Source organism: Anas acuta, chromosome 2 (genome assembly GCF_963932015.1).
Source record: "Anas acuta chromosome 2, bAnaAcu1.1, whole genome shotgun sequence".
NCBI classification, from domain to species: domain Eukaryota; kingdom Metazoa; phylum Chordata; class Aves; order Anseriformes; family Anatidae; genus Anas; species Anas acuta.
Genome location: NC_088980.1, coordinates 127,010,158 through 127,035,591, shown reverse-complemented (window position 1 = coordinate 127,035,591; position 25,434 = coordinate 127,010,158). Strand labels below are relative to the sequence as shown.

The 25,434-nt window shown below is 34.4% G+C and overlaps 1 long non-coding RNA gene across 5 annotated transcripts in view; it reads left to right on the top strand.

Moving 5' to 3' along the window:
* Positions 1-25,434, top strand: part of LOC137851210 (uncharacterized) — a 53,545-nt gene that overhangs the window by 17,521 nt on the left and 10,590 nt on the right. The window contains exons 3-6 of one of the 5 annotated variants that reach the window (XR_011093064.1): positions 3,141-3,298; positions 4,894-4,939; positions 14,832-14,912; positions 17,798-20,113. This is a non-coding gene — a long non-coding RNA (uncharacterized lncRNA). The other 4 variants (XR_011093063.1, XR_011093061.1, XR_011093062.1 and 1 more) reach the window with 4 other exon arrangements.

Sequence of the window (25,434 nt, the reverse complement as noted above, 5' to 3'; positions counted from 1 at the left end):
TTAGCCATGTCCTGCCAAACTAATTCTACCTTACATACCCTAAAATCAAAATCATATATGTAAGCGTTTATATGGAACGATTGCCTACCTTCACCTTATATATTAAGGTCAGCAAAAAGAGCAGTTTATGGATAAAGGGCAATAATAAAGAGCTAGCCTTTAAACATGATTAGTTGGTGTCTATTAAAGATGTGTTAAAATGAAATATATACTGCAGATGAAGGAAATTACTAACTCCTACTAGGAGGACAGACTTGCTATATGTGTATTTCACTATACCTTTAAAATATTTGTGAATTTGACTGCATTCTGAAGAGACAGAGCAATGTGGGAGATTTATGAGGGTCTGATGGAAACAGGTCTAGGAAAGATTATGGCATACTTGTTTAGAAAAACTGAGAACTGAAGGTTCCTGATTTACACTGACATATATCTAGATGAAACTATAGTTTGCAAATTGCCTAGAGGAGTTATCTTTTATTAAGTGTTTGATGGGTACAAAAATGTACATATCTATTCTAAAACATTCTAGGAATACCGATGCTATATGCAAATACAATTTCAACATTTTAAACATTTCTTAAATATTTTCATTCATGACTATCCAGTCACCTCACCCTGTCCTGTTCTGACAGCTTGTGCCTGATGACCAAGCACCACTGTTAGGGAAGTTCTGTTGCATTATTTGGAGTTCTAGGGACAGTGGTGTGCTGAAACTATGTGTTGTAGTATGAGAGCACTAGGAGAGATCAAACTGCAGCTGAGCACTTTTTACCTTTTTCAACATATTGGACACAGCCTCTGTCTTCACAATTAGAAAAGAGAAGGAGGTTGTTATAATTCCTGACTTTCAATATTTTACAAAAATATTTTACATAAGTTTACATAAGCATTTACAAAAGTTTTCAACTTTGTGCTACATAGTGATGTCAGTATATTTTACATTTACATTTATTTTATTTCATTACATTTTATATCATTACATTTATTTTGAAATTAAGCAAGGATAAGGCATGCAGTTTTACCAAGATTTCTTGCACAGAAAGCCTGAAACACTGCTTAGGTCAACTTCTGTTTGTTTTGTTCCCATCGACCCAAGGTGGATGACTTGTCTAAGGTGGGTTGCAGGCTAGCTTTGCATTATTATTTTCCGTACATTTCCTCTTTCTTTAGGAGCTGTTACTTTTTAATCTTATTTTAAATCATTATTATTATAGTGAAAATCTGTATTAGTCAGTGCAATTCTTCTTTCATAATTCACATTTTATTAATGCAATTAAAATTGGTATTTACTGATGCTTCAGGAACAAAATTATGAATTTAAGATCAATTTAACAATGGATGATGTTATGCATTCTAGTTCTGTCAGCATATTTTCAAGCAAGGTGAATGCATTATAGAAATATTAGGTGATATTTTACATAATTATCTACCTATTAGGTGGAAAATTTTGTCAGGCTCATAGGTACACTGGTTACCAATTATATATAGATTTTTTTTTTCTTTTCTTTCACACACAGATGTGGAAAAAGAATTAAATTATCAGCATTTTTAAAGGTTTCACTGGCCTCTAAAAATAATATAATAAAGACTATTTGCTAACATGAGATTTTGTTTGGCAATATTTGTTTGGAAAACAAAGTTTATGATCAGACAATTACATTTTCATTGTGGATATATGTTCACTGCATTGATAACTTTACAAAAGTATTTCTGTATTACCATATAGTACAAAGATTTCTACATCTGTGATTAGCAATGTGCACCGAACCATTTTTGTCAGTAGCTAGCATACTTTCCTTAAATCATTAACTCATCAGATCAGGACAAAGCTGCCTGGATCTTTCTGGATGTTTGGAAAGTGCCTAGCATAATATAATGTGTACTAGAATATAAGGAAATAATTGGCACTTGTTAGTTATAAGCAGCACTTGTTAGCATAGGCTTTCTAGCATGCCAACAAGCAATTAACCTCAGCATCAGTCAATCACCTTTTCCTAGTTAACTCACATTACACTTTGAGGACAGCTGCCATCTTCTTGTGGAAAAATACATGTAACTATGCCCCTAACTGTCATGTGAGTTTTAGACCAGTGTAACTTTATTCTATTCAAAAGATTTAGAGCTTTCTAAATAGGAGGGTAATCAAGAAAACTATTTTTCTTCCACAATTGTAAATTAGGGGTAAGTGCACTTAATTCATTGGGACTGCCTCTATGTAAAACTGTGGTAGTGAAATCAGAATCAATCTTTTCTTTCCATACCTAAGAAGTGAACGTGTAGCACTGTACATAAGTCAATCAAAGTAATGATATTGGTTAGCAATGTAAATGCAAAAGAGTGGATTGCTGATGCCAAGAAATTTGCACCCATGTATTGCACCTGTCAGGGAAAGGGAGGCCATGTTGAAACTGCAGTGTGGTGTGGAATTAATGCCCCAATTAGAGACTTCTTAATCTGTTAGATATGCCTGAGTTAAGACAATATGGAATGGTTGTTTATCAGCTCATCATTACTAGGGGTGGCAAGAGTAGTCATTTTTTCTGTTTTAAATTGTTTCCAAAAGATCTGGTAAATACTTTTTTTTTTTTTTTTTTTTTTAATAGGAATAGATGACAAGAGAGTTATTTATATTTATATTTATATTTATATTTATATTTATATTTATATTTATATTTATATTTATATTTATATTTATATTTATATTTATATTTATATTTATGCGTGTTATTTATATTATATTTATTTATGTGTGTTATTTGTGTAAATCAGATAGGTTGACAGCAGGTTAATATAACTGTTTTTTGTTTTGTTTTGTTTTGTTTTTCAATTTTCCTACATGTAAGAGTGGTATTAATGGAAGAAAGGTATGGATGTCCTGAACTGTGATTTAAAGGAGATAATTTTATTCCAGTAGCAGGAAGCAACTTCCATAAATGACAACTTTTTTTTCTTTTCAAAACTCCAATGAAATACAGAATTGACACTTGTATGAAGTATTATTTTAAGAAACAGGGACTGGGACACTTCTCCCTTGACTATTGAAATGACATATAAATATCATTTCTTTTATTTTTTTTCTGTGAGTTTTGTGACTTGTGCCTTCGTGTGTGACTGCAATGTGCATTTTTTGTTGACAGATGTGAATAAGGTATAGAGTCCTAAATAAAAATGTGCCTGATCCAAATAGGAAGGAATATGCAGGATAATCTAGGAAAAAAAAAAAAAAAGTGGATTCACTGCATTCCTGGTCAGTTCCATGTGGGAATAAACAGATCAACGCGGAATATTTTTACAGGTAAGTGTGTGATGGAAACAAAAAAGGAGAGATCTGAGGCCTGTAGGGCATTTTCACTCTGCTCTGAAGGGTTTTTACATGTTCAATTCTGAATAAATAAATCTTTCAATTAAGAATGGGAATCTTCTCAGATCAGGTAAGAAGGCCACAGAAAAGCATTTTTATTTTTTGCTTCATAGAAGTTTAGTTACTATTGCTTGATATTCTCTATCATTCATGGTCAGAAATTCTGTTGGGAATGTTTTAGAAATGAATTCTTTATTTTTATTTATTTATTTATTTTTGTTTTATTTTTTTTTTTCTGTTCTGTTCAAATAATCATTGTAGAAATCATCCTGAGGAACATTCTGGTCTCAAATCACTTTACACTGGATTAAGTTAACCTGTAAAGTTCTTATTGCCAGTCGGGTATTACCTTAGTGATGTTAATTAATTTTCAGATATAAATATATTTATTTGTGTAACAGTAATATTAAAACAAAATATAACAATATACTTAAGTTGGTCTTTGATAATACTTCTTCTGCACCTGTGCTAGCTAGAATTTACAATTTTTATATTGCTTTGTGCTTCTGGACACTTTTCTTATTACTAGAATATACATGCTAGGAACTGGTCATGAGTTAGAATTGTTAAGGACAGAAAATGTACTCAAGATATCATATCAAGAATATGATGCACTATGTCACGCCAACATAGAAATAAAAGCAGATACTGTACTTACTGCAGAATCATGATGCATATTTTTTTTTTTTTTATGTTACATAAACTTCATGGTGCATCTGCAGTAGAATAAGAATATGAAACTCATTGGTTGTTGCATATAGCTATAATATACCCATAGACAGCAAAATGTTTTAGGCTATATTTCTTTAAATATTAAGCAGTTTTAACAGCTCTTGAAGGGAAGCTGGATTATTTTGATGAAAATGTTGTTCAGTAGTCTGGCTAATCTATGTAAGAACGTTGTGAAGAACATTTAGAGAAAGTAGAAGCATGTGAAGCAGAAGGCTGTGTCCTTGCTGGTGAACATGAGGAGGGAAAATATTATGCTCATATATAAAACATATTTCCTGGTAGTACTTCTGATGAAATCATCATTATGGAACAGACTTATGATGATTGTTAGTTATTTATAATGCAAACTCATACTGTGTTGTAAGCATGGCAGGTTTGTTAATTTTTATTTCTAGACTAACTGATGTGTTTTTTTTTTTTTTTTTTTTTTTTTTTTTTTTTTAAGATGGCAGATATACAGAGATAATAGGATATCTCTTTCTTTGTTCTGCCTCAATAACAGTTCAATTGTCTTTTTGCCTAGGGAGCTAGAGTATTGTCTTGGTCGTTTGACTTGTATCTTCAGCATGTCCATGCAGCGCAGCACATTTTTGCTTCTTGGTTATTAAGACAGGCCATAAAAATCAATTTTAAATAGTGACTTAAGAAGTGCATCCTCATAAATAAAGAAGAATTTGTAGCCTTAGTCATCTTTGACGATTAAAATATATGGTTGCATAACATAAAATGATATTAAATATTCACTCTAAGTGCTTTATTCTGATATTTCTGTACTTATACAAGTTTTCTTTTCCTAGGTACCTCTTTAATGTTGAAATGGCCATGCTAATTGTGAACTATGCGGTAAGAAGGTCCTTCTAAAATATTCAGTAACTTATTTACTGGAATTTAAGAGGCCGTGTACTTCAAAGATTCTTTGCCTGTAATCACATGCACAAACACTGAAAATATTGCCAGCTCAAGATTCAGCACAGTAGCAGCAGTGCTGAAGAAGCCCCCACCATTAGGTAAGGTACAGAATTGGGCTGGTGACCTGTGATGGGTCAAGAGAACTCACTCACCAGGATTTGCTCACGGTTATGCTTCTGGCAACTGACAATTCCATTTTACTCAAAGCTTCTATGTCTGTGTCATTAGACAAAGCCCCATGAGTGGTGGCAGAGCAAACTGTAGTCTTCATTCTCAAATTTGAAGTGGAAAAATTATTTACATGACTACACTGCAGAACCTGTTGTTCAAAAGATCATTACCTGTTACCCATTGTTTTAAACCATTAAGTTTTCCAAAAGCTCTATAAAGAAAAAGGACATTAATTTAGAATGGTCTTGTTTTGTTTTATTTTTTGTTTCTTATTGAATGATCTGATTTCTGTCCTACCAGAGGAATGTCAAAGATGGGACGTTTCTATCATTGCTTACAGTGAAGAATTGCTTAAAGGGACTGTCAGAGATTGTAAAATACACGTAAATCTCTGACTTTCCTTGAGAATTTTATAATCTAAAGAACTACTTTTAATTGGTTACAATTTCAGAGTTTATTTTGTAAGAAAAATACTGATTCACACAAAGACTACTCCTTTACTCTTTTATCAGACTTTCAACTGAGCCTTTTTTTTTTGTTTTTATTTGTTTGTTTGTTTGTTTTATGTTATAGTTATGAATTCAGACAAATGTTTAATTGTTTAATGTTGCTCTGTTCCACCCCACCCCCCCCAATTCCAATTTTTGATATGTTTTCCTGAATGAGAGCTTGAATTTAGTGACAATTAGTTTAGTTCCCAGAGATTTATTTTCATCAGGAATAATGCTCTGTACCAAGATGTGTGAATGAAGATGTTAAGGGGAAGCACAAATAACATTTTTTTTTCCATTCAGAGAAGAAGCAGTAAGAAGTCAAGGCTATTCAACAGAAACAAATTAATGCAGCCTGGAAAAGTCTTTATTTTCTAAACAGTAAGAGAATTTCAGAAACAGTAAGGATACAAAAAAAAAAAAAAAAAGCATACAAATAAAAAAAATAAATGACTTAATTTTCTTAAAAATATTTGGAACTGAAAAAAGAACTTCAAAAAACCCCACCGACATTTCATAACAAATAAAATTTTGCAGGGGAAAAGAGTTGCTTGACATGACGTTGAGGGCAGACTGAAGGACTTGTCCCAGGGGCTGTTCATGCTGCTATTGCAAAAGTGTGTAGGGCACACAATAATCTTAGTTGCCCTATTAGTAAATACAATTTGATAATGCCTGTTTCTGTGTAGTGTTCTGTGATCTTATATGTTTCATAATACAGTCAAAAAGTTTGTCACATTGTACTTAGAAGTTGCCTGTTATACTTAAAGTTTTTGAGATAAAAGATGATTTGGACTACACATCTTGAAAGAACATGTTCCTTAAGGTGGTGATGGCAGCTTTAAGTTTCTTTGGGGTGTTTTTTTTTTGTTTGTTTGTTTGTTTTGTTTTGTTTTGTTTGTTTGCTTGTTTTTAACTGTTTAATAGGCCAATTTATTCTCTCATATCATACCAATCTATATGTCTCTTAAGACTGACAGGAGGATTGCTGTGAATAAAAAAGCCTCCTTCAGGAGATCCCGTGATCAGCAGAACTTTGTCAGCTTCTCAAAAACATATTTAGCATTAGTATGGCACATATTTATATTTCAGTTTCTAAACTTTCAGGCATATCTATGTTCAGAAAACATCTCAAGAGTGTTTGTTAAATTATCATTTAACATTTAACCATCACTGGAAGACCCTTTACCTTTAAAGTAATTCTGATTGAGTCAAGTAATATGTAAATGACATGGCTTTTCCCCATAAATAAGCAGGCTGATGTTTTTGAGTGCAGCATGAAAAATAATTTTTGTTGGTATTGGTAAATATTGATAAATATCACAGCCTTAAAGAGATTACCCAGAAAAGGTAAATTGAGATAAATTAGGTGTATCTTATTTCCAAGTGTCTGTCAGAAGTGTGCTTCTGAAGTGATTCTCCTGACTGTCCCCACATACTGTACTCCTTTCAACATTGCTTTAATGTTGTCTCATTATGCAGGAATTGGCTTCCTTTTGGACAAAACTAAACTGAGATGTACTCTCTGGGAGCTCACACAAGCACACCATTTTCAAACAGTAAAAAATTTTCTCTACAGAAAATATTAGAAGTACTGATGATGGCTACTCTCAAAATATGCATGGAGTAGTGTGCCTGAGATTTCTTCTCTTGCATATCCTAAGCCATGCCCTAGGCTTGCCCCAAGTGTTTTTTTATGTTTTTACAATGCAGCCCTGAAATATCTTCTGGCCTCAAACACAGGTCTGAGTTTACGAGGTTATAGACATTAACATTTTTTTCATCGATGTTTGAAACTTTCAGCATTCAGGCTAGGAAAAACAACTAATCAAAAACAGACTTGAAATGGTTTATCAGAACATCAGAATTAGGAATACAGTATTTTACTTTCTAGATTATCAATGAAGTAACAAAGATGTCCTTTACCTGCTGCTTTGCCAGTAGTAGGCACCAGCTCACAACTGAAGTGCAGGTGTGTGAAACGTCTGTCATAGCACCAACACATGTTTGCCAGATGCCACCAAATGTGGCCCTACACAACAATAAGAAATTGTACTTATTAGATGAGACAAAGGGATGTTTTAGGATTGTTGGTAAGGTAAAAATTAAAATAGAAAATAACCCATGGGAATAAACTTTCATGTATTATCTGTTTTTAATTAAATCCAGAATGGTTCAGATTTTTAGGAGGATCTCTTGGGCTCATGCTTTAATTGTGAAAATGGCTAATTTCTGTATAGTTTAATTACGTTACTATTTCAAGTTACTATAACTGTAGTACTTACATAAGTTCAGGAAGCAGAATTTCATTCCATCTGGTGATTACTTATTTACTTACATTAATCATACAGTCAGAAAACACAGAATTAAAAAAAAAAAAAAAAGTAACTACTGAAAACTTGATTGAACATACTAGAGAAATTAATGTGACTAAATGTGTCCATATGGAGTCTCAAAATTTTAACACACTTCAAAAAATTAATGTAGGAAACAAACAGGGAGCTACAAATACTGTGATTTCCCCAAGAAACCTAATTTTGCTACTAATTGAACTGGTTTATATATCAAGAATAGACATATATAAAGCTGCTTTTGGAGTTATTTACATTCAATTATTTTTCAATTCTTGTACTGTGTATACTTACTGAGATTGAAACTGTTTACTTTCACTCCACTGTGAATCTCTAAGACAAGTTAAATACTTAAGAGGACCTATTATGTTAACTTAGGGATTAAAAAAAATAAGTGTTTCCACTTGGCCATATGAGGTCCTGCAGCAAAATATTTTCAGGCATGTTCATGGTGCATGACTCACCTGATGAAGAAGTACGTTAAACCTTTTAGAGGTTGGTCACTTTCCAGGTCATGAGTCTACCCTTCTCATGTCTTTAAAACTCACAAATATGACCTACAGATCATTACCCTCTAATAGATAGTTACTCAGGAGTCAACAAGCTGACCTCTATACAGTGTAACACGACCATCCTGTCTTCTGTCCTAGACAAGGAAGCTATTTTGTGTTTCTAATAATTTTGTTGGGCACTAATATACTGAAACTCAGAGTGATTTCTACTGGCACAAAGTATCAGATTACATCACAAACAGTGTTTTTGCTGTATGGTGTATGGTTACAGAAATTTAGACTACACAAGCAACAGGTTGCAATGCTATGCTTTTAAAACTCCAGTGGTATGTGAGTGTGCACATGTGCACACCAGATCACTAGTTATTGCAGCAAAGGCAGTCACTGCTTCTGCTATATATTTTCTCGACTGATAGTTTTTTTTTTTTTTTTTTTTGAGGTTGTCATATGGTATAACACTTTTACTAGTTGACTCCTCCTACTTTTCTTCAAACCACATCCTGATTTTTGGCCTCAGAAACCAAACATATGCACAGCTTGCAGAACAACACATGATATTGTTTCTGTATAACATCATACCAGCTGGGATATAAATTCTTACAGACAATTTTATGCGAATGAAAAATACCTACATTAAGACATTTTCCATAGCTATGCAATACATACCACAGTAGAGCATATGGTCTAGAGTCAGAGATCCTCACATATAACAAAAGCCCCAAGTCAGGCCTCAGATCTTCAGACAATGTAATTTTTAATATATCGTTCTATATTTTTTTTCTGTTCCTTACTTTTTGTATTGTGTTTTGAATTTCTGGAATCTAACATCAGCTAGTTTGCTGCAAGGTTGAAGACTCTAACATTTTATCTATTTGATTTCTATTTGATTTATCTGGTATTGAGCCCAATAAAGTTATTATTTAACTAAAAACAGCAAGGATTTGGTGAAATTCTGACATGTATCATGATTTGAAGATATACCAATAGCAAGAATTCATCATTTTGGGGCAATTTATTTCAACATTTATTTTTGCTGTTAGAAAACTGTTCTATATCTGATATGTCAGTCTTCAGCTTCCAGACCCTTTTTTTTTTTCCAAATTTTTCATGGGTGGGGTGGTTGCTGCATTATTCTCCCTTCAGGATAAAGAAGCTTTGCATAGAATGTCTCTCATCTATAAACTTTAAACTCCCAGTCTTTTTTTTTTTTTTTTTTTTTTCTTTCAATAATCAGATTGAGTTTATACATTCACAGAAAAGAATTTTCTTCTGCTCTCAAATTATGCAACCTATTATTATTATTTTTTTTTTCTCTTCTACTATTCCCATTAAAATATGGACAGCAGATCTATGGGAAATATTCCAACAATTGCATCAGGATTTAAGGATTATATTAGCTCTGTTCATGCAGCTTCACAGTGGGAGCTCATGTTGAGTTGCTGGTCGACTATGGCCCATAAATCGTTGCAGAGTGGAGGAATTCTGAGGCACCGTACCCCAGTTTTTGGGGGTGAAATTCCTTTCTAATGATGCATAACTTTACATTTGTCTCCTCTAAAATGCTTTTTTTTTTAAAAAAAAATATTTATTTATTTTTAAGGGGTTTACCTTGTCGAGGGATCTCTTCTTCCTGGATCTTATCATCATGTAACACTTAACTAACTTTTCTGTCATACTCAGATCCTTAGAACGCTAATTTTGGTATGAACCTTCATAACACAGCTGGGAATACTGAATAGCGTTGGGCCTAGTGCTGATTCTTAATAGATACCCTTAGAAACAAGTCAGTAATAGTTTTCTTTATATCTTCTGATGGTCTACGGAACAAATTTTAATCAATTGAAATTGTGAACATTGATGTTATATATGTATTTTTTTTCGTTAATAAAAATATCATATAACAAATTTTCATTGTACTTTTATCAATTAAACAAATGGAAGATGCTGATCCCTAAAACAGGTGAAAAAATTGTTTGACCACTTAGAAAACATGAAAATATTAATTCTCCAGGAATTAATATTCTTTAATTCGCTCTGCACATGTAACTTCATTTCACGTTTGCAAAACAGCTCATATAAAAATAATACAGTTCATCTTCAGAACTGGAGGGATTCTGATTTGTCTGACATATTCATCTTAACGTGTAGTTTTTTGAATTTACTGAAATTGCCTTTAAGAAGCTTACAAAACTGGTGCTAGATGCTGGTGCATGCACTTTCTTCAGTTATTTTAAACGTTTTGCTAACAGTTTATTTGTCAGATGGGTAAGGTATACTTCAGAATTTGCCACCAAATATAAAACTCATAAAATTGGAAAAACTAATTCTTAACCTGTGCTTTGGCATACATACCTTGTATTCGTTTCTGTCAGTAAAAGATATCACTGAATCTGTTATGTTGACAGATAAATGTACATCCACAGTCCTCTCAAAGCTTTACTAATATCTTGGCTTCCCCTCTCCTATCTTCCCAAACTCCTCACCATCATCCTGGTATCCGAGGGAGTTGAGTAATTCAAGTTGTGCTTGAAAGGTGTCTGTGTTTTTGAAAGCAAAGGGAAAGAAAGTGATAAGCTTTGACGGGAGGAGGCTCATGTAAAATGTCTCTCTCCCTTTTTTTTTTTTTTAATCCTTCTCACTTCCAAAATAGCGTTCTGGTGAAGTTTGTTAATAAGAAGTTTCTAACCAGTTTATTCTTATTTTAAACAAATCTAAACTTTTTGAATTTATTGGACTTCTCTGTTTTTGTATAGGCTGAATATCAGAGCACAGTAATAATTACAAGTCATTCTCTTTATCCTCTTTGTGCACTGCCAATCAGCAAAGGTGTCTCATTTCACACATCATTTGCAATGTCCTATGGTAATACCACATATTTTGGGGAATAGCTCTTGAATCATTAATCTCCATTTTGGGATGTGTAGTTCCAGATTCTGGACTCAGTTCGGTAATTACTCTGTGTGCTGAAGTCAATGGGCTAGCAAGACTTTGTTAGTTCCTGAGAGAAAGAGAGTACAGGTAACTTCATGCTAAACCACAGTACTGTAGGATTTCCTAGCCCTACAGCCAGAATGCACTGGCCACAGCCCAAAACAGACAAGCAAGTTACCCTGTTTGTCTGCAATGACGCATAGGTCACTGTAACAGGTTGGAATTTTGGGTTTGGGGGATATTGTGGATGGTCTTCCACATGGTGGAGTGAAAGCAAGTTATTCTGACTGTCCTATTCCAGGCAAGACAGAACAAAGGAGCACTGTTAGTTCCTACTGACGCAAAGCAGCCACAAGTCAACAGAGAGCCAGATCCAACTTCGACACAGAGACAGCTTGTGAAATTGAAAAACAGGAACAAAACAAAAAGTACTATATGTGTCTGTGAAATCTTATCAACTCTGGCAGAGATATTTATTGCTCACTGATGACTGAGAATCTCGTCTTGCCCAGGGACTAGTTGCGAGTTAGTAATGGAGTAAAAATGTGGGGTGATCAGAGAATGACAGTCTATCACTGATTGCTCTGATGTCACGCTTTGGGAACAGCAGCCAGAAATGTGCAACTCATTCTGCCTTTAGAATCAAAGGCACCTAATTACAATCTCATTTTGTTAAAATACAGCACTAATGACTTGCTTGTGCAGTAGCTGGATACCATATCAACTGCCATAAGCTAAGTTTTTCCATTTTAACAATCCTGGTTACAGTATCTGACTGCCTGTACATAAACATTTGCCAGTTGTTGCTGTGTGTCATTGTGGAGGAGATGCAGCAGTTTCCTCTAGGCTGTAAAATCAAGAGGAGTCACTGGCAGATAAACTTTGTGCTAAGGTGTCCTACCTCACTTTAGAACTGTTTTGACTGATTCATAAATACTGGTCTTTTGAAAATAAAACTATGTTTGCTCAGGTCAGCTTATTCTGTGGCACATCAACAGAGGTTAAACCCTGTTCCCTTTTGTCCTCCTCCCAGTTATTATTAGTGTATGTATGTATTTATTTATTTATTTTTCCTGGTACTCAGCTGTTTTACTTTAGAATTCCTTCATAACTGTGTTGCTTCTGCATGTTTGGTACAAGTTAGACATCATCTTCCAAAACTATATATATATATATATATATGTGTGTGCTTATTTTCAGAAATCTCACTACTTACAAAGTCTTAGCTTAGGTTACTTCTGTTATCTTCCAAGCATCCTGCTGACAGCAACTGTGTTGTTAAATATCAAGGGTACCTTGCTTTGCTTCCTACATATGGCTTTCCTTCAACAAATCCCAAATTAAACTTGCACATGGGTGACATGCATTGACATCTGATGATATTCCATGAAATTCTCTTCAGAAAATTTTAATCTGTTAATTATAGCAAAGTCTATACTATTACATATTTATCTGAAAAGAGCTCTCTGAAAGTACAGAAATGTGGTTAGCTTCTAAGTAACTGTGTTTTGGCACACATCAGGGACAGACTTTATACTAAATCACATTTTTCACATGACATTAGATGGCTCCAGAGTTTGATATGTTTGGTTTTCCTCTACATGTCTGATGCAATCTATTACATGTGTAACTCTATTTCTGAGTACGTTCTTTCTCCAAATGTGAATTGCAATAATTCTTTCACTATGGCTGGTGCTGTGACAGTGCCTATCGTTCTAAATCTATATAACTGGCATTTTCTCCAAGTGCTTAGCACTTGTCTCCTCAGAGCTCTGCCAGTTGTTTTCAATTGCCTTTCATATGAAGGTGTGTTACTATAAGCTGTTGTGTCAAAAATCAGATAGGATCTTAAATAAACCAATGTATGTATCAAGCTATTCATATTCAAGCGGTATTCAGAGTCCATCAAGAGGAGAACAAGGTGTGTAATTATTATTATTTATAAGAAGCATGGAGGGCAGCCAGAAGAGTTAAGCAGGAACCCTTCCAAGTATATATCCTGAAGAACCAGAAGGGGCAGTAATAAAACTAAACTTCTTCCTGTAAAGAGAAAGATTGTTGGAAGGATGAACTCATTAGCTAGGTGCTGATGGCATTCTCTACTTCATTCTTATTACTTCCGGGCCATGACTCTGTTTTAACTACATTCCAGATCAGAACACTACCTGGGAACATTAGTTAGCTAAAAAAGAAACCAGTAAAACAGTTATGGTCCCAATGTCAATATGAAAATCAGGACCATGATCTTTTAACTGCTCCAGTAAAAAGTTACGTCACTTGTAATTTCTGCTTCTTGGAGGTGCCAAGAAGAGCTCTCCACAAGTCCATGATCAGTTCTGCTGGATTACAAAATCAGGAAAATTCTCTGATGAGTGTAATTTCCATATGTTGCCTGGGGAGTGATATAGTCAAGTCAGTCCATGCTGCTACAGTCTCTGCTAAATTCTGATCTGGGTACAGGCTTATTTGTACCACTTGGCACCAGTTCTTAAGTTGTTTTCCAGTTGTGTGTAATCAGTGTGCTGCATATTAGTAATGTCTCCTCCTTCCCTAACCCTCAGCATCATGGACTGTAGGGAGAATAAGGTAGCAGCTGGATATGCCAACTCCATAGTTGAGTCTGCTGGTGACTGGCTAGTGGAGAGATTCTCTAGGCTCTGTCCTAGGGACCAGTAAACTGAACAAGGACAAGCTGTAGCAGACGGTCTGTTTTATTCCTCCCAACATTACAAATTAAAACAAGAATATGAAGAACCCATATGACTTCATCCTTCAGACCACAAGTGAAGCTGAGTCAGCAAGTGGTGAAGAAAACTACATGTACTTATAGTGAACGAGTAATTATTTCTTTTTCATGACATGTTTGTAGCTAATCAACTCAAATAGCTGCCTATCTAATAAATACAAGCTGCATACAAGGCTGCCAAAAAAGTGCATTTGAATGGTATGTTTGGCAGTGCTGAGCAACTCTCAAAGCATATTAGATGCTTACTGTTTGAGTCAATAGGCTAAGATCTGAGTAAGATTAAACAATATATTTTGATTTTTTTTTCCTTTCATAGTATATGCTGCTTTTATTCAAACTCAAGTTTAGTTCCACTGATTTCAGTAAAGGTAGTGGTGGAACCCAACAGAACCCAAAGCTAGCACTTAACTATTTATTTTCATGTGTTTGAATTACGTTACTAAGCTTTTATTTGTCTCTTCCTTCTTTCTTTCTTCATATATATATAATCTATCTATCTATCTATCTATCTATCTATCTATCTATCTATTTTTTTTTCTCCTCAGGAGTAATTAAACATTCAGGATTTTCTCATGAAACAAAACTGAACAGAACTAAAAAATTATCTTTAACTTTCTTTAACAGAGAAAAGACATTCCCTCACAAATTTTAGGGATACCAGATGGATTCCATCTGAATACCTTTCAGACTGCAATTCACAAGAATGTATGTATACATTGAAGTTACACTCTAAGTACAACCTCTGAAGTTTTTTTTTTGTTAACTGTATAACTGTGTGTCCATTTGATATACTTCACTGAAGTGTCAGACTTCAATATCAATATATATTTCTTACATAATTTAAGAAGAAGAAAAAAATGTATTGCACAAAACACACAATAATAAAGTAGATTATGATTTCAAAGGAGATTTTAAGGAGAGTGTAATTTCAAAACTACCTTTTCTCCCATTTCATATGGATTACCTATTTACTACCTTTAAGAATGTGCCATAGACATATTGAAGTCTGAATACCTTTCCTTTAATTACTTTATACTTCTCCCTCCACTGCTCCCCTCAGGAACTTTACAGAAGTGGAGGTAGCTAGGCACAAAGGTTCAGAGAACAAAACTGGGAAACGTAAATACTAAAGATATTAACTCCTAATGATTTTCAGCACATAGACTTATCCATATAAGTCCCATTAAAATTAAAGGGAATAATGTGACTCAACCCTTTGCATATTGAACACTTTCCTTACTGTATTGAAAAGACTAGTTTCTAGTCCCTAAACAAAATGACAAGGTGCAATGACAATATATCATTTAAACTTCACATTCATTTAGTGTATGACAGACCTTTGAAGAAACAAATCTATAAAAGCAACTTCTGCATCAGAAGTCAAAAGTCCCAGAGAAAGCTTAATTAACATCACCAATTTTAGTACAGTTTTCATCATAATGGTAAAACAGACTATTGTATTTGAAATTTTCAGTTCTTCACGGATAGTGAGGGCCACATTCTGCTCCCCTTCCCCTTCCACCAGCTCAGGGTACTGGGTATCCAGAGAACAACCGGTATTGCCGCTAAAGACTGAGGCGAAGAAGGCATTAAGCACCTCCACCTTTTCCTCATCTCTTGTAACTAAGTTTCCCCCCGCATCCAGTAAAGGATGGAGATTCTCCTTAGTACTCCTTTTTCTGTTGATGTATTTATAATTTTTTTTTTGTTATCTTTAACAGCAGCAGCCAGATTGAGCTCCAGATGCATCAGGAAGTTATCTTCCACACTGTCCAGAAACCTTCTAGACTGTTTTCTCTGGTCTGTGTTGTGCTTCCAGGATATGTCTGTGAAGTTGAAGTCCCCCCACGAGAACAAGCGCTGATGATTTCACAGCTTCTGTCAGCTGCCTGTAGAATTCCTCATCCATCTCCTCATCCTGGTTCAGTGGCCTATAACAGACCCCCAGCAGGATGCTTGTCTTGTTGGCCTTCCTGCTGATCCTAACCCATAGGGACTCAACCATATCATTCCCAGCCTCAAGTTCCACAACATCAAAAAACTCTGATATAGAGAGCCACACCACCACCCCTTCTGTGCTGCCTGTCCCTTCTGAAGAGCCTATAGCTAGACATAGAAGCACTCCAGTCATTAGAGTGTTCCTACCAAGTTTCCGTGATGGCAACCAAGTCATAACCTGCTGCACGATGGCTTCCAGCTCCTCTTGTTTGTTGCCCATGCTGCATGCATTAGTGTAGATCCACTTCAGTTGGGCCATTGCCTTCTCCCCCAGCCTTGCCATTGTTCCCCCTGGCACACCTCCTAGCACACAAGCCTTATTTCAGCCCTTCTTACCTAGTTTAAAGCCCTCTCAATGAGCCTTGCCACCTCCTGGGCTAGGATCTGTAATATTATATATATATATGTATATATATATTATATATACATATATTATGTATATATATAATATATATATATATACATAATATATGTATATATATATACATATATAATATTACGGATTATATATATATATATATATATATATATATATATATATATGTATATATATACAGTATTTAAAAGTCCACTATTTTAATAGAAAGCTATGTAAGCATGAGGACGTTCAAACAATGTAGTGGAATAAATGGATCTTCTAGAGTGTCCATATGTCACATGGAGACTGACAAGAGGCTCCAAATACTGCCCAAATTTGTAAAATATCCTGATTCCTTCCTTTTCTCCTTTCTCTTCCCTTTTTTCCTCCACCTTGTGCCTTCTGCCTTTACATACCACTCACTGCTAACTCTTGTGAAGATGTGGGTTTCCTCATGTGTCAGTAATCTCTGGGAAAGCTCTCCAGTTGAACAATCTTCAGGAAAGATGTAATTTATTAAGAAGTAAGGAATATGTTTCTTAAATTTATGCTACAAGATAAACTGAAAAAGATAATCAATGTTCTTCCAGTACAGTATAAGAGTTACAGTATCGACCTTTGGGAAATTTAATTTTGATGCCTTCATTTTCACTTGTACAATAAGTCAGTGAATGTAAAATAGTTGTTATGGATTAAGGTCCCCCATTGCCAGGATGTGTACTGTTCTCACAAAAGCTGCAGTATGTGGTACTTACAGACTATAATTACCTGATTAAAAATATTTTTTCTGTGTTACTCTAAGACTTTTATTCAAGTTCTTCAAAAGATTTTACAGATATTAATTACAGAACTTTAGTTCTTGTGTGTAGCTAAAATAGATAAACAGGTAGATAACCAGTGACCACTTGACACCCATGGGACTAATTTTCTGTGGATTTCATGTGGGTAGCATAGGAGAAAGGGCAGCAGTGTTACATTTCTCGTAGTAGGGCATAGGAACAATATATTATATTTTATTGCATGAATTGATATGCAACAAAAAACTTGAGAGGAAACTTCAGCACAGTAAGAAGCAACTTATATTAAATCACAGTTGAGATATGTCTTGAGCATAAAATCTCATTCATAAAACACTGTTTATTAAGATCTGAAAAAAAAAAAGGTAATTTTCTCTCATTTGACAGATAACAGCATCAACTACACAGAATTCAATAACTTTTTTTTTTTAACACAGGAAAGGCTATTACTTCTTACCATCTTCAGCAATAGTTTCTTATTTTTCCATAGTTTTAATGGATCCTAAATATAGGATCAACTGCCATGAACTTCTGTTGTCCTCACTACTCAGATGAAACTCAGATGAAACTACTTGGCTATTGCAACTTCACATCTGTTTTATCATTATCACAAACAATATATATGTGGTGGTTTATCAGTGCTGCCAGGAAGTTGTTAGTGCAGCTATTATTTTCACAGTACTTTGAATAGATAAGCACAACAGAAATATTTCTTATTACTGCTATTGTTGTTTTCAGTGATTTCACTGAGTGGGTTCTCCGCTTTGAGACACAAATAAGCACAGATGGACTTACTCGGTTCTGCTATTCTAGAAATTACTTGGAACATGGGAGAGACTTTGGTTTGTTCTGTTTGTTAGATATGCATTTTCTTGGTATATTTTTTACTTCTACCAATTCCCAGATGCTGTGTTATAGACTGGTTTTCAATAATCAGAAAGGATGCTCACACAAAGTATTGCTGTCGAAAGCAGAAACAAAAATTTTACTTACCAATTTGAGACATTTTACAAATAAATTAATTACTATAATAACAGTAAAATCAAGCACAATACCTTATTTGTTTGACATTGAGGACCGTTCTAAGTTATGTATTAGCATACCTTCAATTTTTATTGAGATTTTTTTTTTAAACATCATTAAACATTTCTGAAAAAAATCAGTGTTTAAACATCTCTTGGTCTTCATGATCAAGAAAACAAAATTAAAACACAGATAAAAATGAAAATATAATCAGGACTTTGAATCTAGTTTTTGGGCATTAACCCTGAATGTTTACTAATTATGCCCCTAAGTAACACCTCAGGGCCAAATAACTTAAGTGGGGGAAACATCTGAAGAAAAATAATTATTCTGCTTAAAAAAAAAAATAGAAAATTGTTCATTCAATTAAAAAATCCTTAATAAAAGTCCATACTTGAGTTCAAGTTGCCCACGGGAAGGTCTAATTCATGCTGGTCATTAATGAAAGCTTTATGTGACTATTAGGCAAAAACTAACAAACTACCCTAGCAACCTTAGTAATGCTTGCTAACATATATAATAAACAAAAGCTGGATACTTGGAATGCATTCTGAATTCTTCTGTTAGAAAATTATTGTTATTATTATTATTATTATTATTATTATTATTATTATTATTATTATTATATTTAATGTTAATAGGTTTAAAAGCTATTTCAGCTACTATAGTTTCAGGTACTTTTACAATTGTATGTATGTTCTTAAATGTTGTACTGAAATTTCTTTCTTTTGCAGATGACAAGTTTACGGTTTGATTAAATGTGAGCCAATGTTTGGCAATAAGTTGGCCAATGTAATACTTTGTTCAATGCATTTAGTATGAAGATAATATTTTATAAACTGGAACCTATATCAAGCATTTGTATAATATAAATCAAATTAATGTCCAGGACTAGTTTTAAAAAAAAAACAAACACTAGTGAATGAAGATGATTAAAGTCTTTAAAGAAACAAAAATGGTTGGTGAAAATTAATAATTTTAAGAGCATACATATTGTTTTTTGCAACACTTCAACATCTACAACATTTCAGAGCTTCACACATAAAGATAAAGAAAGCACTATAATTCCTATTTGGAAAGAAAAAAAATCATAGCATTCTGAGTTCCTTCCCATATCACTTAAAAATGAAGATTTACAAGACTTAGTTAAAACCCTATAGTATGATAGTACTAGAATGAGGGAGAAAAACAAGCTTTTTTAATTTGGAGCTGTATATTACCCCACGGATCACAGCTATCCTCATGTAAACCAAATTCCAAAATAGACTTACAGTCAAATAAAAACATTTCCAGTTTTGCCAGAAGATTGAACTTGTTTGCAGTGTTGCAAGGATGTTTTCTTAGATCATCCTTAAAAATGACTGTATAGCTTTGTTTATTACATAATTCTACCAAATTAACATAATTGTTTAGAGCGGTCACTGTAAGCCATTGAAAAGTTACATGACCATCAATTTTTCCATTGGTGACTTAACTTTATCAACACAGTTAGTAAAAGATTTATTCATTTTGACTTCTTTTTACAACAGTGGTAGCATGCCCATTGATTTCACTTAGAGACATCAACACCACAAACATAAAAACTTCCCAAAGAAGTAAAAAGTAAAGTAAAAAATTCAAACCTCATCAACTTTAACTTATAGCATGAAAAACTCTAAAGTCAGAGTAAGGTTAAAGATTTTGGTCGTAGCCAGTAATACTTCTATTGCTTTTAAACATCATTTTACTTTTGCCAGGATATGACCCAGGATGTGAACACTGAAACTCTGCTAATCTAGAACAGTCATCCCTGTCATTACAGGGTGGTACTCTTTTCTCTCTTTTTCCTTCCTTCCTTCCTTCCTTCCTTCCTTCCTTCCTTCCTTCCTTCCTTCCTTCCTTCCTTCCTTCCTTCCTTCCTTCCTTCCTTCCTTCCTTCCTTCCTTCCTTCCTTCCTTCCTTCCTTCCTTCCTTCCTTCCTTCCTTCCTTCCCTCCTTCCTTCCCTCCTTCCCTCCTTCCTTCCTTCCTTCCTTCCTTCCTTCCTTCCTTCCTTCCTTCCTTCCTTCCTTCCTTCCTTCCTTCCTTCCTTCCTTCCTTCCTTCCTTCCTTCCTTCCTTCCTTCCTTCCTTCCTTCCTTCCTTCCTTCCTTCCTTCCTTCCTTCCTTCCCTCCTTCCTTCCCTCCTTCCTTCCTTCCTTCCTTCCTTCCTTCCTTCCTTCCTTCCTTCCTTCCTTCCTTCCTTCCTTCCTTCCTTCCTTCCTTCCTTCCTTCCTTCCTTCCTTCCTTCCTTCCTTCCTTCTTCTCCTTTTCTCCTTTCTCACTTTCTCTCCTTCTTTCTTGCTCTCTGTCTTTTTTTGTCTCTCTCTTTCTCTTTCCCCCTCCCTCCCCCCCCCCCGCCCCGATTTATTTTCTTTGTTTGCTGTCTATGTTTTTTAGGGGAAGTTTCCTGTTCTTCACATATATTTGTGGACTGTCTTTTAAGTTCATCTGCTCTGGCATTGCAATGTTCCTTCCAGTTTGATTTATTCAAACCAGTACTCAGAGTGATATTGCATTCTTCCTGCTATGGTTAAGATCATGGTATAGGAGCCCGAACGTCTTCTGGGAACACTGCAACCACTGTTCCTGTGGCCACACAGATGCTAGTACTTTTACTGTGTCTTGGTGTATTCTGTAGCAGCTAGAATCCAAAATGGTCTCTGCAAGTTTATGTTCTGAAATATATAAAACCTCTATAATATTAATTTTATTATTTTGTAAACCTCGTTATTCCCAGGTTACCAAGTCCTTGCAAAAGACAATACTGCATGATTCTTCCAACAGTCACAATGTTGCTCTTAAAACATGCAGTGCCTGAGATAGTTGGCATAGCCCTACAAGTTCTGCAAGCTCCCAGCAATCTACCTCATGAAGACATAACAGTAATTTGCACTTTTCTAAAAGTAAAATGTAGGAATGGATGCTCACATACGGTATACTTGACTCTGTGTTCCCTAACAGTGAGGCAACAGCCTCAAGAAATGAAAAAAAAAAAAAAATCTAAGTCTTTATTTACTTTTTACAGTGGATTATAGGCAGATGGACTATAGAGAAATGACATTATACACTGGTAAGATTCAACGAAGATACAATTTCTTCTATAATCTACCATGACAGATTGAAAATTCCAGGTCTTAATTGCTTACTATATATAATTTCACTTCCCCCAATCTAAAAAGTATACAATCCAATAGCAGCAGAAAATACAACATTATCAGAGAAGTTTATTTCCCTAAAAAAAAAAAATCAGTTAACATAAACCATGAATAAAAATAAATAAATATCTAAAAATCTTTTTAAAAAATCTTTAAAAATAAATATCTAAATTATATTTTCCAAGATTGACCTGAATTTAGGAGTTCATAGTGTGCTCCTTAGTCAGGAAAGCAATCACTTAAAAATAGCATACTTCACTAACAAGTCCATATTGTATTTGTACTTCAGAAAGAAAAATGATAAGTAGACCTCTGAACGTTGCCCGTAGATTCTTTGAAATCACCATACTCTGTCCTTTTCTGCATGTTTTGCATACTTCATTTTGTATTTATACTCATCTATCTGTAGTCTAATGGTTGAGGATTTAAAAGAAATGTGAGTTCGAAACTCTCTTTATGTACACTGTACTTCAGATTTTCTACCATTTCCAAACAAAGGATGTTCAGCTGTACTCTTTCCCTTTCAGAACAGGGCCTTTTAATTTCCATTATTCCTTTATGCTGGATTGAAAATTAGTTCTGCTTTTACATTTATTTTTCCTTTTGTTGGCTTACTTGACTTTCCACACCCTCCCTATTCCTATAGTCATAAGGACAAAGAATGCTCTTAATAGTATTGAAAAACCCTGAATTCCACTAGTTTGAATACTTCATTTTTGGCATAACATGAGTCTCGTCCTTCTCCATCCCAGGAGCAAGAATTCTGCAATGCTTCTAAACACAGATCTTTTCTGTGGCAATGAAGTCTTCTCTGCATCCAAGATATCAAACTGTCAGGCTGTTGTTTTGAAAGACAGAATAGAGGAAATACATCTGATTTAAATAAATTAGGTTGTTTGAACATGCCTAAAGCAATAGTGGAAATATGTCAGTGTTTTCCTGCCTCTTAATGCAAGTCCAACTCAGTTGATTGGGCAAAAAATTTTCAAGATGCCTCTTCATTCATTCATGCATAGTTAGAAAGAGAGGAAATTATTGCAGGATATTGTTTGCATTATAATCTATATATGAAAGTCTTTCTGTGGTTGCAGTCCACCTTGAAATTGCAGTAGTTTGTACAGATTCATCACTAGTCCTCTTTGGTACACAGCTACCAAAATCTAAATATCAAGGAATTTTTTATATTATCTTGGACTTCATTTCTTCGGAAGTCTTAACATATTTTATTTGCAAGTACTAAGTTTAAGCTATAAGGTTTAATTAAAAGTGTATATTTTACTATTACTGATGTCTTCTTCACTATATTTATACAAATAAATTAATCTAAAAAGTTTTGTATGTGCTTATTAAAGTGCTTGTCCATTGGCTGAAAATAGTTTTTTTACTGCAGGATATTAACTGAACACGTATGTCCGAATCAGCTGTTCCCACTGAACTTGGGTTTAAAGAAGTTTTACTGAATTCCTTCAATATAGCATGATGAGACTGGCAATGTATTTAAGCCATCCAATTTATCAGTTTCAGTTTAAAGGGAGGTGTTACAGCAAACATTTCTGGCAACAGCTTTGTAAGAATTTGTGCAGAAGAAAAGGAAGAAATCCCTGACTATTGGAACCAAATTCAACATGTAATTTCTTTGTAAACTTCTTGAGCTTGATGTCAAATGCAGATAGTTTTTATTTCTCATCTGCACTACTGCAGAACTTTACAATACTTGTATTTAAAAGCATTCTGCAATTTTCCACCTCAGTTCATTTTTATTTAGTTAGTTTTCATTGTTAGTTTTCTTTAGCTTAAATAGCTCTCCTCCTGGCATATAATGTATTTACAAAGAATATCTGTATTCTTTCAGATTCCATTTTGCAAAACTAAAGAAGATGCTTTTCATGTTTCACCTGAGCTTCTACATCTCTTTCTGTTTATCTGCAGTATTTCTGATTTGAATGCAGCTATCTTGCAACAGAATTGTGTGTACTGTTTCATATGCAGTCTTGCCAAGACCTTGTGCGAGTGGTACTCTTTACTAGTACTGGAAAACATCCCAGCACATCCTAAGATTACGTTTTCCTTTTTCATGGCAGCTTCCTACTAGAGGTGATAATCATCATGTGACTGACTGATTAAACCCCATTCTTTCTCCTCCTGCACTATTTCTAACTGATGAGCTCCCAGCTTATAGCAGAAATTCTTGTTATTAGTCCCTGAGTGCATGACCTTACACTTTGTACTATTAAATTTCATCTTGCTTCTATTACTACAGTTGTCAAGGTCATCTAATTCTTCCTGTATGATATTCCTGTTCTCCTCTATATTGAGAACTCCTCCAAAGTTTTGGCATCGGCAAATTTCATTAACACAGGTCTAATATTTGTTTCAAAGCCATTAATGAAGATATCAAATAACACTAAGGACTATCTTTGAGGAACTCCACCAGGGATTCACAAACTGATACACTTCCTTTCAACAGAAGTTATATTTGTCTTTTGTTTAAGCCATTTCTTCAATGTTACTATTCTTGTCCTAATACCTAGTTTAACTGGTAGTTCCCCATGTAGAACTGCAGTGAAGTTAGGATACATTGGATCAGTTTCACTGCAGAGAAAAAATTATAAACAAGATGTAGAAACGTGACCTAAAGAAGACAATTCGATCAAACAAGGCCTGCATATTATTCACACTGTTTGTAATGTCAGCTAGGAGAAGACAAAATCTCACTGTTTATACAAGCACTAAATCTACCAAGAAACATCCAGTGAAAAATAGAAAATCAGCAAGTAGAAATAACATTAAAAAATGGTTTGCAAATAACAAAACCTTTGCATATAGCCAATGAGTGGTAAGGTACATCTTGATATAAGTATATTCTTGTATCTAAGCAATACTGCTTTACATTCACTCTGTAAAGCATCATTATTTAAGCAATAATGATACAATGGTCCACTATCAGTTGGTTGTTCAGTTAATGAAGTGCCTGAGGTGAAGGCAACTGCTTTACTTACCCACCATGAGGTTATATTAAGAAACAAGCATTCATCTTGATCACGGCACCAATTCAGCATCTACTAAATTGACAGCTCTATCTGAGAATAAGTTTCTATCACAAAGAAAGTGGCATCTGCTGCCATTTGACAAGTATATTCCATTCCCTACCTAGATTTAACAGCTGAAACTCTTCTACTGCACAGTATATCAGCTCCCTTGCTTTATAGCAACAAAATGTATTGATATTATCAGCAATTTTTTTTATTATTATTTTTTTTTTAGTATTGATAGTATCAGCAATGTTTGTAGTAGTTAATTTCAAAAATAAATTTGACTTAGTGATGATTAAGCCCCTTCACCGACTGTTGCTTCTTATATCTGAATATCTTTTTAGGCTAATTTTAATAACTGTGATCACTTCAGTGGTTTGGCTAAGACCATGGACCCAAGAGCAGTAGTGTCTCCACCCAACTGATATGATAGTGAATGATGTCAGAGGAAGGTGGTATCCCAGGAGCAGGGAGAAGTTAACTCTAGTTTGCTGATCTTTTCCCTTCCACCAGGCCGAAAACAGTTGTGTAGAAGCACTTTAAACTTGGATAACCTGGATGTTCATAAACAATCTACTGAAGAAGAGAGTGCCACGGATATGAAAAACTCATAGGAGAGGATAGAACCAAAGGAGCTCACCCTCCTGATGCATTTATGAATAAATCAGGAAAGTTATGAGGGGAACTAACTAACTAACTAACTAACTAACTAAATAAATAAAAGTGGCCTACAAAGTCTTTTGTGTTTTCAAAAATCTATTCCTCAATTAAAAAATAAATAAATAAATAAAATTAAATCCATGTTACAGTGTCCTTATTTTTCCATCACATTGGCCAGAAAGGCCA